Here is a 15415-nt window from a genome sequence, read left to right as displayed (position 1 = left end):
AAATTTTTAAATTCTAAATATTTTTCTGAGATAGATCTGCCCTTTACTTTTTGTAAAGAAACCCAACGAGAATATCAGAATTGTTTTGGATGCTCGTGCAACTGATGAGATTATTTTACCTGTTCACACGAAACCTGAGAATTTAGAGGAGCAGCTCCAGAAATTTTTAAATTCTAAATATTTTTCTGAGATAGATCTGCCCTTTACTTTTTGTAAAGAAACCCAACGAGAATATCAGAATTGTTTTGGATGCTCGTGCAACTGATGAGATTATTTTACCTGTTCACACGAAACCTGAGAATATAGAGGAGCAGCTCCAGAAATTTTTAAATTCTAAATATTTTTCTGAGATAGATCTGCCCTTTACTTTTTGTAAAGAAACCCAACGAGAATATCAGAATTGTTTTGGATGCTCGTGCAACTGATGAGATTATTTTACCTGTTCACACGAAACCTGAGAATATAGAGGAGCAGCTCCAGAAATTTTTAAATTCTAAATATTTTTCTGAGATAGATCTGCCCTTTACTTTTTGTAAAGAAACCCAACGAGAATATCAGAATTGTTTTGGATGCTCGTGCAACTGATGAGATTATTTTACCTGTTCACACGAAACCTGAGAATTTAGAGGAGCAGCTCCAGAAATTTTTAAATTCTAAATATTTTTCTGAGATAGATCTGCCCTTTACTTTTTGTAAAGAAACCCAACGAGAATATCAGAATTGTTTTGGATGCTCGTGCAACTGATGAGATTATTTTACCTGTTCACACGAAACCTGAGAATTTAGAGGAGCAGCTCCAGAAATTTTTAAATTCTAAATATTTTTCTGAGATAGATCTGCCCTTTACTTTTTGTAAAGAAACCCAACGAGAATATCAGAATTGTTTTGGATGCTCGTGCAACTGATGAGATTATTTTACCTGTTCACACGAAACCTGAGAATTTAGAGGAGCAGCTCCAGAAATTTTTAAATTCCAAATATTTTTCTGAGATAGATCTGCCCTTTACTTTTTGTAAAGAAACCCAGCGAGAATATGAGAATTGTTTTGGATGCTCGTGCAACTGATGAGATTATTTTACCTGTTCACACGAAACCTGAGAATCTAGAGGAGCAACTCCAGAAATTTTTAAATTCTAAATATTTTTCTGAGATAGATCTGCCCTTTACTTTTTGTAAAGAAACCCAACGAGAATATCAGAATTGTTTTGGATGCTCGTGCAACTGATGAGATTATTTTACCTGTTCACACGAAACCTGAGAATTTAGAGGAGCAACTCCAGAAGTTTTTAAATTCTAAATATTTTTCTGCGATAGATCTGACCAATTCGTTCTGGCAAGGCTCAATCACGCCAGATTCTAGAAAGTATACTGCATTATATTCGGGGCGGGGGGGGGGGGGGGGGGCGAACCTATCAATTTTGTGTCCTTCAGGCGTGCTTATCACCCTACTATATACCGTGCTTGGTGATGAATGGGTTGAATCAGTTACTCACTACGTTGATGACCTGTTCATAGCTAGTAAGACTTGGTCTGAACATATTGATATTTTGCAAAAGATTCTACATAAATTCCCACTAGCTGGAGTGACAGCTAATCGCAAAAGGCCGAAATTTGCGTGCAGTGAAATTAGGTATCTCGGACAAATTATTAATGGTCAAGTTCTACGACCTGACCCAGGAAAGTTAGAGGCCATCAGGAATTTTCCTAGTCCACGAACTAAAAAGCAATTGAAATCTTTCCTTGGTCTTTGTTCTTTCTTTCGGCCATTTTTACCACACCAACTAGTAAACAGTGAACATCTATGGAACCTGCTTAAAAAGAATCAGATATGGATATGGTCTAACCAGTGTCAAAAAGACTTTGATAGTATTAATCATGCTTTGGTAACCGCAAATATTTTGGATCACCCGAATTTTAACCTGAGAATTTAGAGGAGCAGCTCCAGAAATTTTTAAATTCTAAATATTTTTCTGAGATAGATCTGCCCTTTACTTTTTGTAAAGAAACCCAGCGAGAATATGAGAATTGTTTTGGATGCTCGTGCAACTGATGAGATTATTTTACCTGTTCACACGAAACCTGAGAATCTAGAGGAGCAACTCCAGAAATTTTTAAATTCTAAATATTTTTCTGACATAGATCTGCCCTTTACTTTTTGTAAAGAAACCCAGCGAGAATATCAGAATTGTTTTGGATGCTCGTGCAACTGATGAGATTATTTTACCTGTTCACACGAAACCTGAGAATTTAGAGGAGCAACTCCAGAAATTTTTAAGTTCTAAATATTTTTCTGAGATAGATCTGCCCTTTACTTTTTGTAAAGAAACCCAACGAGAATATCAGAATTGTTTTGGATGCTCGTGCAACTGATGAGATTATTTTACCTGTTCACACGAAACCTGAGAATTTAGAGGAGCAACTCCAGAAATTTTTAAATTCTAAATATTTTTCTGCGATAGATCTGACCAATTCGTTCTGGCAAGTCCCAATCACGCCAGATTCTAGAAAGTATACTGCATTATATTCGGGGGGGGGGGGGGGGGGGGGCGAACCTATCAATTTTGTGTCCTTCAGGCGTGCTTATCACCCTACTATATACCGTGCTTGGTGATGAATGGGTTGAATCAATTACTCACTACGTTGATGACCTGTTCATAGCTAGTAAGACTTGGTCTGAACATATTGATATTTTGCAAAAGATTCTACATAAATTCCCACTAGCTGGAGTGACAGCTAATCGCAAAAGGCCGAAATTTGCGTGCAGTGAAATTAGGTATCTCGGACAAATTATTAATGGTCAAGTTCTGCGACCTGACCCAGGAAAGTTAGAGGCCATCAGGAATTTTCCTAGTCCACGAACTAAAAAGCAATTGAAATCTTTCCTTGGTCTTTGTTCTTTCTTTCGGCCATTTTTACCACACCAACTAGTAAACAGTGAACATCTATGGAACCTGCTTAAAAAGAATCAGATATGGATATGGTCTAACCAGTGTCAAAAAGACTTTGATAGTATTAATCATGCTTTGGTAACCGCAAATATTTTGGATCACCCGAATTTTAATTTAGATTTTTGTATGACAGGTGATGCCTCATCCTATGGTTTAAGCTGTCGTTTGTTTCAAGTTGTAAAGAATGGAGAACAAGATCATGTGAAAATTACTAGTTTTGCGAGCCGCACACTTAGCGAATGTGAACGCACATACTCTACCACAGAACGTGAAACACACTCTATAGTGTGAGCCTTTAAGAAATTCAGTTATTATTTGTATGGTAAGCACACTAAAATTTATACAGACCACCAAGTTCTCATATTTCTGTTGAATTGTAAGCTGGTACATCCCAGATTATTACGTTGGGCTTTATCTTTCCAAACTGTTCAAAGTGCCGTTAATGCGAACAAGGGTAAAGACAACATCATTGCCGACGCTTTGTCTCGTCTGCCTCAAGACTTGAATGAGTGTAACTCTGACCTGGAGAATGTGAATGATTACCGAATACTTCTTATGCAGGATAAGCTATATCAATCTGTCCATCCTCTGTCCTACAGATATTTGATATATTGAGATGTGTTATTTTATCGCCGTCATCATGAAGCCACTATTTGGTCTAAAGATTCTGAACGCAACCTGATTTGGCACACACATTTTATTTGGGGTCATTATGGTACCAAGAAGTGCCTAGCAAAGCTTAGTACCTATTGTTACTTTAGCAATACGAGACTCAAGATCCACAGTATATTCAAAACATGTGCAATCTGTCAAAAATCTAAACCTCTGAACTTGTCTACGAAGACTGATTTGCATTCTATTCTACCCAGTAAACATTTAGAAATGTGGTCCACATCCCACAAGCAGTGGTGGTGTGAGATATGTTCTTGCATTTTACGATTTATTCACCAAGCATGTTAAACTGTATGCTATACGATCTGCTACTGCTACTTCCATCATTGGTCGTTTCTCATGTGACTACATTCCTAACGTGGGAAAACCAAAAGACATTTTATCCAACAATGCTGCATACTATACTGGGTACAAGTGGCGTAAATTTTTCAAAGACAATAGGATTAAAAGTATTTTTATCTCAAGGTATAGACTCTAGTGTAATCCCACAGAAACGTGTGTTCCGTGAGATTAACAGAGTTATGAGAATCTACCAAAGTCGCATTAGCGCCAAGGATCATGTGACCGTTTTGGCTGATCACCCTCATCCCATGATGCACTGTTTGTTGACTATTTCTGATGCTGTGTTCGAACACGGCAGGGGCCCTGTTCACACAATTCGCATCATCTAACACTTTTGTGAGCACGAGGTTGAACTGTCGCATCTCCCCAGGCCACCAAAGTCATCAGATCTCAATATTACTGAGCTTTTTTAGTCTACTTTGGAGAGACGTGGGTGTGATCGCTATCCACCTCCATCACCGTTATCTCAACTTGCGAGTATTCTGCAGGAAGAATGATATAAGATTACCTTCATAACCATACGTGACTTGCATTTTCCATTCCCAGATGACTGGAAGCTGCTTCGGATGCCAGCGAATTTCCTACAGCTTATTAGTCACGGTAATGTATTGTACACTTGGTGTTTCCATATCTTTGTCCCTTCACTGAACATACATATACAACATTTGCTGTAAGTTACTTCTTTCAAGTCTTGTCTTTACTCAAAGTAGTTTTGTGCTGCCATGCTGCCATTGTGTGCATCTTTGTTGCAGACTACTTTGTCGCATAAATGCATGAGGTAGGACAAATAGTTAACTGCATTAATTACATGCTACAATCACAAACCATTACCAGCAAATACTTTGTTTCTTTGCATGTAGTTTAATTTTAGGTGTGGAAAGGTAAGCTGTCGGGTGCTGTCTGGAAGGATGTTGTGTTCTGAGTATGACTTGCAACGATCTGATATATTAGTAAGACGTAATATGTGAGAGCAAGGAAAGGGCTTTCTAAATGCCTTAATGAGAGGAGACTTTGTTCTGAATCTGTGTTATGATCTTGGTGATTTAACGAAGAATTTTTTAAATTATTCTTTCAAGTCTAGATTCACTGAATGCAGGTAAGAGGGACACACACTTTCAAGCTGCTTAGAGCTATACGTCAAAAGCAAATGCATTCTGTAATTTCTCGATATTTTGAACAGTTTGAAAGTTTGAACAGTTAGCCATGAAAAATTCATTTCCTTTTCCTTAAGCAAGCGTTTATTCCACCGAATATTGACGATAAGATAGTGTTTCCAATTTGTTTTCTGAGTAATACAGGTTCATTTGTTACTATTCATATGTTACAATATAACTTAATCATTCGGGGCTTTACTAATCTGCTCATGGGTGTAGTGCAGTTTACTGCAGAACACATACCTTAAAACCTGCTAAAAAATAACACTAAAATCCCTAACTCGATACTAGAATCACAGACGAGTTGGTCTACTTAATGTATGACTGTACACGCACCATCACATCAAGTGAAACAGCCACTACATTTTATGTCTACATTCACTGATGACAACCAACATCGTCTCGGTCTGTTCACTCATAGGGAACACTTCGTGATTGCTTCCGGTTCAAGATTCTTTATCGTTCAAGAGCTACGTTTTGAAGTTTCTCCGACAACGTGTTTTTATGCTTCGGAAAACAGTTTTGTTATATTTCTGTTAACTGCTTCTTTTATCATCTGATCTTTCCATTTTATTCCTCACCTAGTGGTGCCAGAATTGTAAATTCTGTACATCGACGAGCTACAACAACGTATCATAAACCAGACAGATAGTGATGCTGTAAGATGTGAATATTTAGAACGGAATCACAGTTTCCACATGTGTCTCAGAACCTTAGCCGAAACTGTGATTACTGTCTTACACAGTCCGCCCAAAAAGTTCCGAGACTTATTTTATTCCTGGTGTATGATTGATGTCAGAGGAGTAACTAAGGTGGCACGTGCATTCGACTAGTCAGTTGTGACCCAGCGGTGTTAAGCAGTGGACCTGAGGCCGTTGCTTGCCATCGCTGTCGTCTCAAAAACCTCAAAGGAACAACATATCTAAATCAAGCATTCATGTTCAAAATGGCTCTGAGCACTATGGGACTTAACGGCTAAGGTCATCAGTCCCCTAGAACGTAGAACTACTTAAACCTAACTAACCTAAGGACATCACACACATCCATGCCCGAGGCAGGATTCGAATCTGCGACCGTAGCGGTCGCGCGGTTCCAGACTGCAGCGCCTAGAACCGGCAAGCATTCAGGACATTCGCCAGATTTTTTAAAGAAGAGACGATTGTGTACAACGTTTGTCCCGACTCATGAGCGATAACAATGTCTGCATCTACGTCTACAACCATACTCCGCAAGCAACCTGACGGTGTGTGGCGGAGGGTATCTTGGACACCTGCCGCGAAGCGACTGAAATGCAAAAAGGGAACAATTCATTTCTGGAAGAAATCATAATAAGTGTCATGATCAATACGAACCTACCACAGAACGGGAAAATGCAGAACTTCACGTGAAGGATCAACGCCTTGACAACACAACCGACGTTCGGGCCAGTGTGACTGGCGAGTTGAACAGCATCCGAAAGAACGAATTTCCTGTTAGTTTCACATGGTTGTATAAAGATTCTGTGCGACGTACTCAAGTTTGAGGAGGTTATATACAACACGCGGAGGACTGAAACCATCATCTTAACTTATATCATTTTTTGCTAATTCAATCTCTGAAACTACTTGGACAAACGGGGTACATCTATGTCTGTTTGTGGAAAGGGGGGCCAATGGCTTGTACTGCCGTGTTTCCTCCAGTTGTTTCTTGATTTCGTATCCAATTCGTTCTCCTAATTATAGAAATTGGGTGCCAAGAGTAAAAAGTCAAATCATTTTAAGAAGAGAACTGCAGACCCAAACTTAATACGTCTACGTCCCGATTTAAGCAGTAAAATTAAATGTAACAACGATTTTTTATTTCATTTTGTGTATTTCACTTCTGTCTAAATGGACATAGTGGGCGGTATAGAAATTTCGCATCTCTTCAGCCAGCGTGCTGGAAATGAGGTATCATGGGTTTGAAATGGAAACATCTGTGCGGAATTTAAAGTTCTGGCATTTATCTGACAATTAAGGAAATCTACAGATCAGGTGGTCGGAACCGGGAGACGGGAACTGCATTTTATTAGTTACTGGCAGGATACCGTTCTCGCCGGCCGCGGTGGCCGTGCGGTTCTGGCGCTGCAGTCCGGAACCGCGAGGCTGCTACGGTCGCAGGTTCGAATCCTGCCTCGGGCATGGGTGTGTGTGATGTCCTTAGGTTAGTTAGGTTTAAGTAGTTCTACGTTCTAGGGGGCTGATGACCTAAGATGTTAAGTCCCATAGTGCTCAGAGCCATTTGAACCATTTGATACCGTTCTCGTAAAAAGTACGGAAGCCTTTCCTGAGAATGTGCATCTGTTAGTGAGTATAAGAGAGTGAAGGACATGTCGGGGCCCACATGAGTGACTGATAGTCTTTTTGATGGCAAAATAATCAGCAGCTACAGTCTAGACTAAGAAATACTAGAGCGTCTGGAAAGTAAGCGACAGGTCCGGGTAAGCTAATTTGTACCACCAGACGTCGATCAAATAGATCAGCGTATAACTCTAATTGCACGTATACTTCATAGATTATCTTCTTCTTCTCGGCAGCAAAATGCATGAATGCTTTATGAGATGTTGCGGCCATTTTTAATGCACTCAGAAACTGATTATAGTCTTCACCACTGCATTTATTGATTTTATACTGCCTTATGCGTTTCGCCCTTCACAGAGGCTCCAAATATTTATAACGGATTCTTAGCTAAAACGAAACTGAATGTGTCAAACATGGATACGAAGTACACTACTGGCCATTACAATTGCTGCACCAACAAGCAAATGCAGATGGTAAACGGGTATTCATTGGACAAATATATTATACTAGAACTTTCACGCAATTTGGGTGCATAGATCCTGAGAAAGCAGTACCCAGAACAACCAGCTCTGACCGTAATAACGACCTTGATACGCCTGGGCATTGAGTCAAACAGAGCTTGGATGGCGTGTACAGGTACAGCTGCCCATGCAGTTTCAACACGACACCACACATCATCAAGAGTAGTGACTGGCGTATTGTGACGAGCCAGTTGCTCGCTCACCATTGACCAGAAGTTGTCATGTGGTGAGAGATCTGGAGAATTTGCTGGTCAGGTCAGCAGTCGAACATTTTCTGTATCCAGAAAGGCCCGTACAAGACCTGCCACATGCGGTCGTGCATTATCCTGTTGAAAAGTTAGGTTTCGCAGGGATCGAATGAAGGGTAGAGCCACGGGTCATAACACATCTGAAATGTAACGTCCACTGTTCAAAGTGCCGTTAATGCGAACAAGAGGTTACCGAGACGTGTAACCGATGGCATCCCATACCATCACGCCGGGTGATACGCCAGTATGGCGATGACGAATACACGCTTCAAATGTGCGTTCACCGTGATGTCTCCAAACACGGAAGCGACCATCATGATGCTGTAAACAAAACCTGGATTCTTCCGGAAAAATGACGTTTTGCCATTCGTGCACCCAGGTTCGTCGTTGAGTACACCATCGCAGGCGCTCCTGTCTGTGATGCAGCGTCAAGGGTAACCGCAGCCATGGTCTCCGAGCTGATAGTCCATGCCGCTGCAAACGCCGTCGAACTGTTCGTGCAGATGTTTGTTGTCTTGCAAACGTCCCCATCTGTTGACTCAGGGATCGAGAGGTGGCTGCACGATCCGTTGCAGTCATGCGGATAAGATGCCTGTCATCTCGAATGCTAGTGATACGAGCCCTTTGAGATCCAGCACGGCGTTCCGTATTACCCTCCTGAACCCACCGATTCCATATTCTGCTGAGAGTCATTGGATCTCGACCAACGCGAGCAGTAATGTCGCGATACGATAAACTGCAATCGCGATAGGTTACAATCCGACCTTTATCAAAGTCGGAAACGTGATGGTACGCATTTCTTCTCCTTACACGAGGCATCACAACAACGTTTCACCAGGCAACGCCGGACAACTGCTGTTTGTGTATGAGAAATCGGTTGGAAACTTTCCTCATGTCAGCACGTTGTAGGTGTCGCCACCGGTGCCAACCTTGTGTAAATTCTCTGAAAAGCTAATCATTTGCATATCACAGCATCTTCTTCCTGTCGGTTAAATTTCGCGTCTGTAGCACGTCATCTTCGTGGTGTAGCAATTTTAATTGCCAATAGCGTATTTGGTCTACATTCCTTGATGATATTTGCGCGCATGTTTGAAAAATTCTCTAAGGCGCTGCAGTCTTGGAGTGTGCGGCTGGTCCCGGCGGAGGTTCGAGTCCTCCCTCGGGAATAGGGGTGTGTGTTTGTCCTTAGGATAATTTAGGTTAAGTAGTGTGTAAGCTTAGGGACTGATGACCTTAGCAGTTAAGTCCCATAAGATTTCACACACATTTGAACATTTGTTTTTAAATATTTAGTTTCGGTTTAGCTCAGATAGTGTTATAGATATTTGGAGCCTCTGAGAATAGCGAAAGATCGAAAGGCGTAAGGCAGTACAAAATCAGTAAATACAATGGTCAGTTCTAATATCAGTTTTTCCTTTTTCTTTTCCTTCGCGTTTTCCCGTTTCTCTATGGGGTCCGCATTGATGTATGGGTTGAGGCAAGGCTAGTCACTGTTTGTGCCCTTCCTGACATTACCCCTCATCTCCTCTTCCCCCGCCCCCCTCCTCCTCCCGGGTGGAATCTTTATATTCCATCTCTTTGGTCCTGGAGTAAATCTCATGTTGAAAAGTGAGAACTTTTCTAAATGTTTGCGCGTGGAAGGGCTGGGACAGTTAGTTGGCTGCCTCTTGCTCCACTGAGAGCCGCGGCGCGTCTGCTTGAGCTGCAGCCATTGGGTCGGAAGCCAGAGATAAGTCACGCCTCACGTCGTGCGTAAATCTGCAGGAAAACTCTGCAAGGGGGTCTGCAAGCAGACCAACTCTGCGATAACTCAGTTAGTCGTAACTCAGCACTCTGCTCCCGATAAAGTACACACCATTAGCTTTTGGACTCGATCTGGCACGCTATAAATCTCTGACTACAATTCAACACATCTCTGGGAACAGAAATAAATTCAGTTAACTCTTTAATGTGAAATATCCTGTGAAAGATGCTTCATTTCCTTGTCGATTTAAGTAACTAATCGGAATAATTCCGTCTGCTCAAGGACTGGGTAATGTGGGTTTTACTTTGGGAAAAACGCATTTTTTCATCAAAGTAGAAAATAAAACTATTACCAACGAATAAACCCAACGAAAAAATAGATTTTTCGTAAAACGAAATATTTAGTTGTGGCCGTGATGGTCTATCCGAGCGGGTAGTCCATTCGCCGAGTATCTTCCCATTTCCAGTACTCCAACACCTGCACTGTTCGATGTTTTCGTTCATTTTCATCCGTAAAAATGGAATCAGGGTCGAATGCACTCTTGAAAAGTCGCACAGGGGGAATATTTGACTGGTGAGTGTACCGTTTTCGAAAATTTGGTGGTCGGTACACCCACGCAACTTTATGCCTTCCGACAGAGTAACACCTGGACGTCCAAAACGATCACGCTCGATAATGTTCCTGGGTCCATTACGTGTTCCCACATCTCCCCGTATGACGGTCCTTCCTGATTCATGTCCGTATGGACGTCAATCAACTGCCGTCTTGCACAATGAACATGATACTTGGAAAACAGCACAAGAAATCAGTCCTCAGGCTAATCAGATAATAAAAAAAACTCAAATAAAACATTTCTTTTACTTGTCGTGTGTGGCTGAAATGGGAAATTTCACTTCACATTTCGTGATATTACAATATGTCCAATCCAGTATATTTCTCTTTGAGAACCTTCTTTGGTTGTTGTTGGCTGAGTGATGGAAGGCCACTAAAGTGCGCGTCGTGTATCTTGGCGGCCGAGTTTAGGTTCGTTCTGCGCATGTGACGTCACAAAACACAGTCAGCCAATGAACAGAGAACGACGTTGCCAGATCTCGACTGCAGTGCAGAGCACAGACGAGTGTCTTCAGTTTTAGAAACGTTCAGTCATAAATAAAGTAACTGAACAAATGCAATGTCTTGATAGCAGACTTTCTTTTATAGAAAGTTTGGAATAAGCATTCTTTATACCAATTGCTTCATATTCTATTAATTAATTAAACCAAACAAGCAATAAGACTCCTAATTCAGGCGATAGCAAGGAAAGGAGTTTGTTTCAATCTCACGAACTGCTTTTTCGCAATAAAGAACAGCGGTAATTGTTTATTTCCTATTGTACTTCGACGAAGCGTGAGTAATTCATAGTCATACCAACAGTGTTTATAAGTAGTTGCGTGACGTGTTAGAGTTCTCATGGAGTCACACTGTCCGATGAGCTGAGGTAGCGGAACGGTTAAGGTGTTGGGCTACCAAGCGGAAGGTTATGAGTTCTAACCTTGTGGAGTGCTTAATATTTTCTTTATTTAAAAACAATATTGGAGTGCCTTACTTCACGAATGTTATTCGTTTGAACGAAATTTCTAGTGCCTTGCCTCTTCATTAACTTTTTCGCTGCTGCAGACACGTGCCCCCCGCATTCCGCGCTGTGCGCGATTTTGACGTCACTGCACTTCTCGCCTGTGCAGTCACATGGTGCTCCCACTGCTTTGACACACTTATCATTCGATTTCACAAAAACTATTTGGCCAAAAAATTTGATTTTTACACGTCTTCTTGACTGATACCTTCCCCCCATAAATGACTTAATTTTGTTTTGATGTGCAGCATTAAATGTAGTAAACCATTGCACGAAATTTTGAAGAGTTTGCAGAGGTAAAAGTCCATAGCGTATACTTTCCGTATGGTCGATTTTAGTTGCCACAATGTTCAGAATGAAATGTGGACAAGATACCTAAATTTCATATAATATTTACTGTATAACAATATCTCATTTAATTTAAGTACCACATAGGTGTCGTATGCAATATTGAGAAATATTCCGTCTTTCGCGACTGTAATAAAAGCTTTATTTACACAGGGCGCGTTTGGCTTTATTTTAAAGCACTTCCATCGATGAAAGGTATGGCACATACACAATGGTATTCATGTTCTATTTCTTGTTTTTGTTCCACAGTCGCAGTTTTACCAATGGTATTGAAATATATCCCTCTTCTGCAACTGTAATAAGCGACTTATTTAGACCAGACGCGTTTCTCTCTTTTGAAGAATCATAAGAGGACTGTATTTTGTGTCCTCCATTGCCAAGTCACCTTTCGTAGTTTTGTGCTGCGGTAGCACAATATTCAACATTTGTGTTGGCTCATCAGTGTTTTAGCAAATAAATGCTGTTTGTGTGTGCCACACACAAAATTATATTTGACATATCTCTGAGCACTTCACTGACAGACGGTATATTCAAGCCCTACTGTTTTTGTAAGTCCACAGTTTTGTTTAATGTATTTTGTCTACTTCCTTGTGATTGATTGAAGTGCTTTAAAATAAAGCCAAACGTGCCCAGTGTAAGTAAAACTTTTGTTACAGTCGCGGAAGGTGGAATATTTCTCAATATTACATACGACACTTCGGTGGTACTTAAATTATATGAAATATATAGGTATCTTGTCCACATTGTGGCAACTAAAATCGACCATCCGGAAAGTATACTCTATGGACTTTACCTCTGCAAACTATTCAAAATTTCGTGTAATGGTTTACTATATTTAATGCTGCATAATAACTGTGTTGAACATCGAAACAAAATTAAGTCATTTATGGGGGGAAGGTATCAGTCAAGAAGATAGGTAAAAATCTAATTTTTGAGCCCAATTGTTTTTGTGGAATCGAATGATAAAGAGTGTCAAAGCAGTCGGAACACAATGTGTCTGCACAGGCGAGCAGTGCAGTGACAAAACCGCGCACAGCGCGGAATGCAGGGAACACGTCTTTGTAGCAGCGCAAGGGTTAATGCGGCCGTGGTGGCTTTACTTCATAAACTGCGCGCTCCCCCCTAAACGTAAGCTTGTGAACTATGCTATACTATGGCGCTGCTTCTATTGGCGCGTGCGTCGTGTGCAACTGGCAACGCAGCAATCTCCCGCGTCTGGGCGGGCATGCGCGAGCCGCCAAGATAAAAGAATTCAACTATAGTCTCCTCTTGCTCTTCTCTTAAGAATTTGATTTCTTAGTTTGTTCAGAAACCAGTTGGCAGTTATAAGAGTCGAGGGGCATGAAAGGGAAGCAGTGGTTGGGAAAGGAGTGAGACAGGGTTGTAGCCTCTCCCCGATGTTATTCAATCTGTATATTGAGCAACCAGTAAAGGAAACAAAAGAAAAATTCGGAGTAGGTATTAAAATCCATGGAGAAGAAATAAAAACTTTGAGGTTCGCCGATGACATTGTAATTCTGTCAGAGACAGCAAAGGACTTGGAAGAGCAGTTGAACGGAATGGACAGTGTCTTGAAAGGAGGATATAAGATGAACATCAACAAAAGCAAAACGAGGATAATGGAATGTAGTCAAATTAAATCGGGTGATGCTGAGGGTATTAGATTAGGAAATGAGACACTTAAAGTAGTAAAGGAGTTTTGCTATTTAGGGAGTAAAATAACTGATGATGGTCGAAGTAGAGAGGATATAAAATGTAGACTGACAATGGCAAGGAAATCGTTTCTGAAGAAGAGAAATTTGTTAACATCGAGTATAGATTTAAGTGTCAGGAAGTTGTTTCTGAAAGTATTTGTATGGAGTGTAGCCATGTATGGAAATGAAACATGGACGATAAATAGTTTGGACAAGAAGAAAATAGAAGCTTTCGAAATGTGGTGCTACAGAAGAATGCTGAAGATAAGGTAGGTAGATCACGTAACTAATGAGGAGGTATTGAATAGGATTGGGGAGAAGAGAAGTTTGTGGCACAACTTGACTAGAAGAAGGGATCGGTTGGTAGGACATGTTTTGAGGCATCAAGGGATCACAAATTTAGCATTGGAGGGCAGCGTGGAGGGTAACAATCGTAGAGGGAGACCAAGAGATGAATACACTAAGCAGATTCAGAAGGATGTAGGTTGCAGTAGGTACTGGGAGATGAAGAAGCTTGCACAGGATAGAGTAGCATGGAGAGCTGCATCAAACCAGTCTCAGGACTGAAGACCACAACAAAAACAGTTTGTTAGGCCATGTCTAAAAGTCTGAAGTGTTCGCTATGTGTTTGACAACAATTCTGCCAATGTGATGGTGGATGGGAAGCCCATCAATTTGGGTCTGTGGGATACAGCAAGACAAGAAGATTACGACAGCCTGCGGCCATTGTCTTATCCGCAAACGGATGTCCTCCTAATCTGCTTTTCACTAGTCAACCCAGCATCTTTCGAGAACGTTAGAGCGAAGTGGTATCCAGAAGTAAGACATCGCTGTCCACCCACCCCCATTATTCTTGTGGGAGCAAAACTGGATCTTAGGGAAGACAAAGACACAATAGAAAAACGAAAGACAAGAAGTTAGTACCAATTGCATACCCATAGGGACCAGCTATCGCAAAGGAGATTGTTGCAGTGAAGTACCTTGAGTCCAGTGCTCTCACTCAAAAGGGACTCAAAACAGTTTTTGATGAGGCAAACCGAGCCGTATTATGCCCAGTGCTGCAAGTTAAACCGAAAAGGAAGTGTGTGCTTATATAAAGAGGATGATCAGCTGTAGAAACTGTAAATGTTACTATTCTTAACTCTTGGATGAAAAGAAAGTGAAGGGGTAGATATAAGCAACTAACAGTTGCTGGAAATGTGTATATTTGTCAGCTCATTGCTGAGCTTTTGAAGTGATGCATTTTAGCAGTGTGATGCGAACAACTTTGATGCCTCCCTGATGGCTGATGGTGAGATGTTATCTGGTTTGACAGTTCAGAATGAGAAGTCTTTCTCATGTCTTTTTTATGTGAAGCTGTGTTCTTGTTAGCAAGAGTAAAAAATTATATTTTTAAAAACTCTGATAAATATTTTGTATCGCGAAATAGGGGAGGTAGTATAACAGACATGACACGTAAATTGGAGTGGCAATCATTAAAACAAAGGCGTTTTTCGTTACGACGGGAACTTCTCATGAAATTTCAATCACCAGTTTTCTCTTCTGATTGCGAAAACACCCACCTACATAGGGAGAAATAATCATCACGATAAAATAAGAGAAATCGGGGTTCGCACAGAAAAATTTAAGTGCTCGTTTTTCCCGCGTGCCGTTCGCGAGTGGAACGGTAGAGAGACAGCTTGAAGGTGGTTCATTGAACCCTCTGCCAGGCACTTTATTGTGAATAGCAGAGTGATCACGTAGATGTAGAAGTAGAGTTTTGTAACTATGTCATTTCAGATCCAAGTTTTCTGTAGTTACAAGCAGCTGACTCC

The 15415-nt window shown here is 41.0% G+C and overlaps 1 pseudogene; it reads left to right on the top strand.

Moving 5' to 3' along the window:
- The window catches only part of LOC124799195, a 48386-nt pseudogene extending 33621 nt beyond the window's left edge, over positions 1 to 14765 (top strand).
- The last annotated feature ends 650 nt before the right edge of the window (positions 14766 to 15415 follow it).

Source organism: Schistocerca piceifrons, chromosome 5 (genome assembly GCF_021461385.2).
Source record: "Schistocerca piceifrons isolate TAMUIC-IGC-003096 chromosome 5, iqSchPice1.1, whole genome shotgun sequence".
NCBI lineage: Eukaryota > Metazoa > Arthropoda > Insecta > Orthoptera > Acrididae > Schistocerca > Schistocerca piceifrons.
This window is presented reverse-complemented; position numbering and strand designations above follow the sequence as displayed.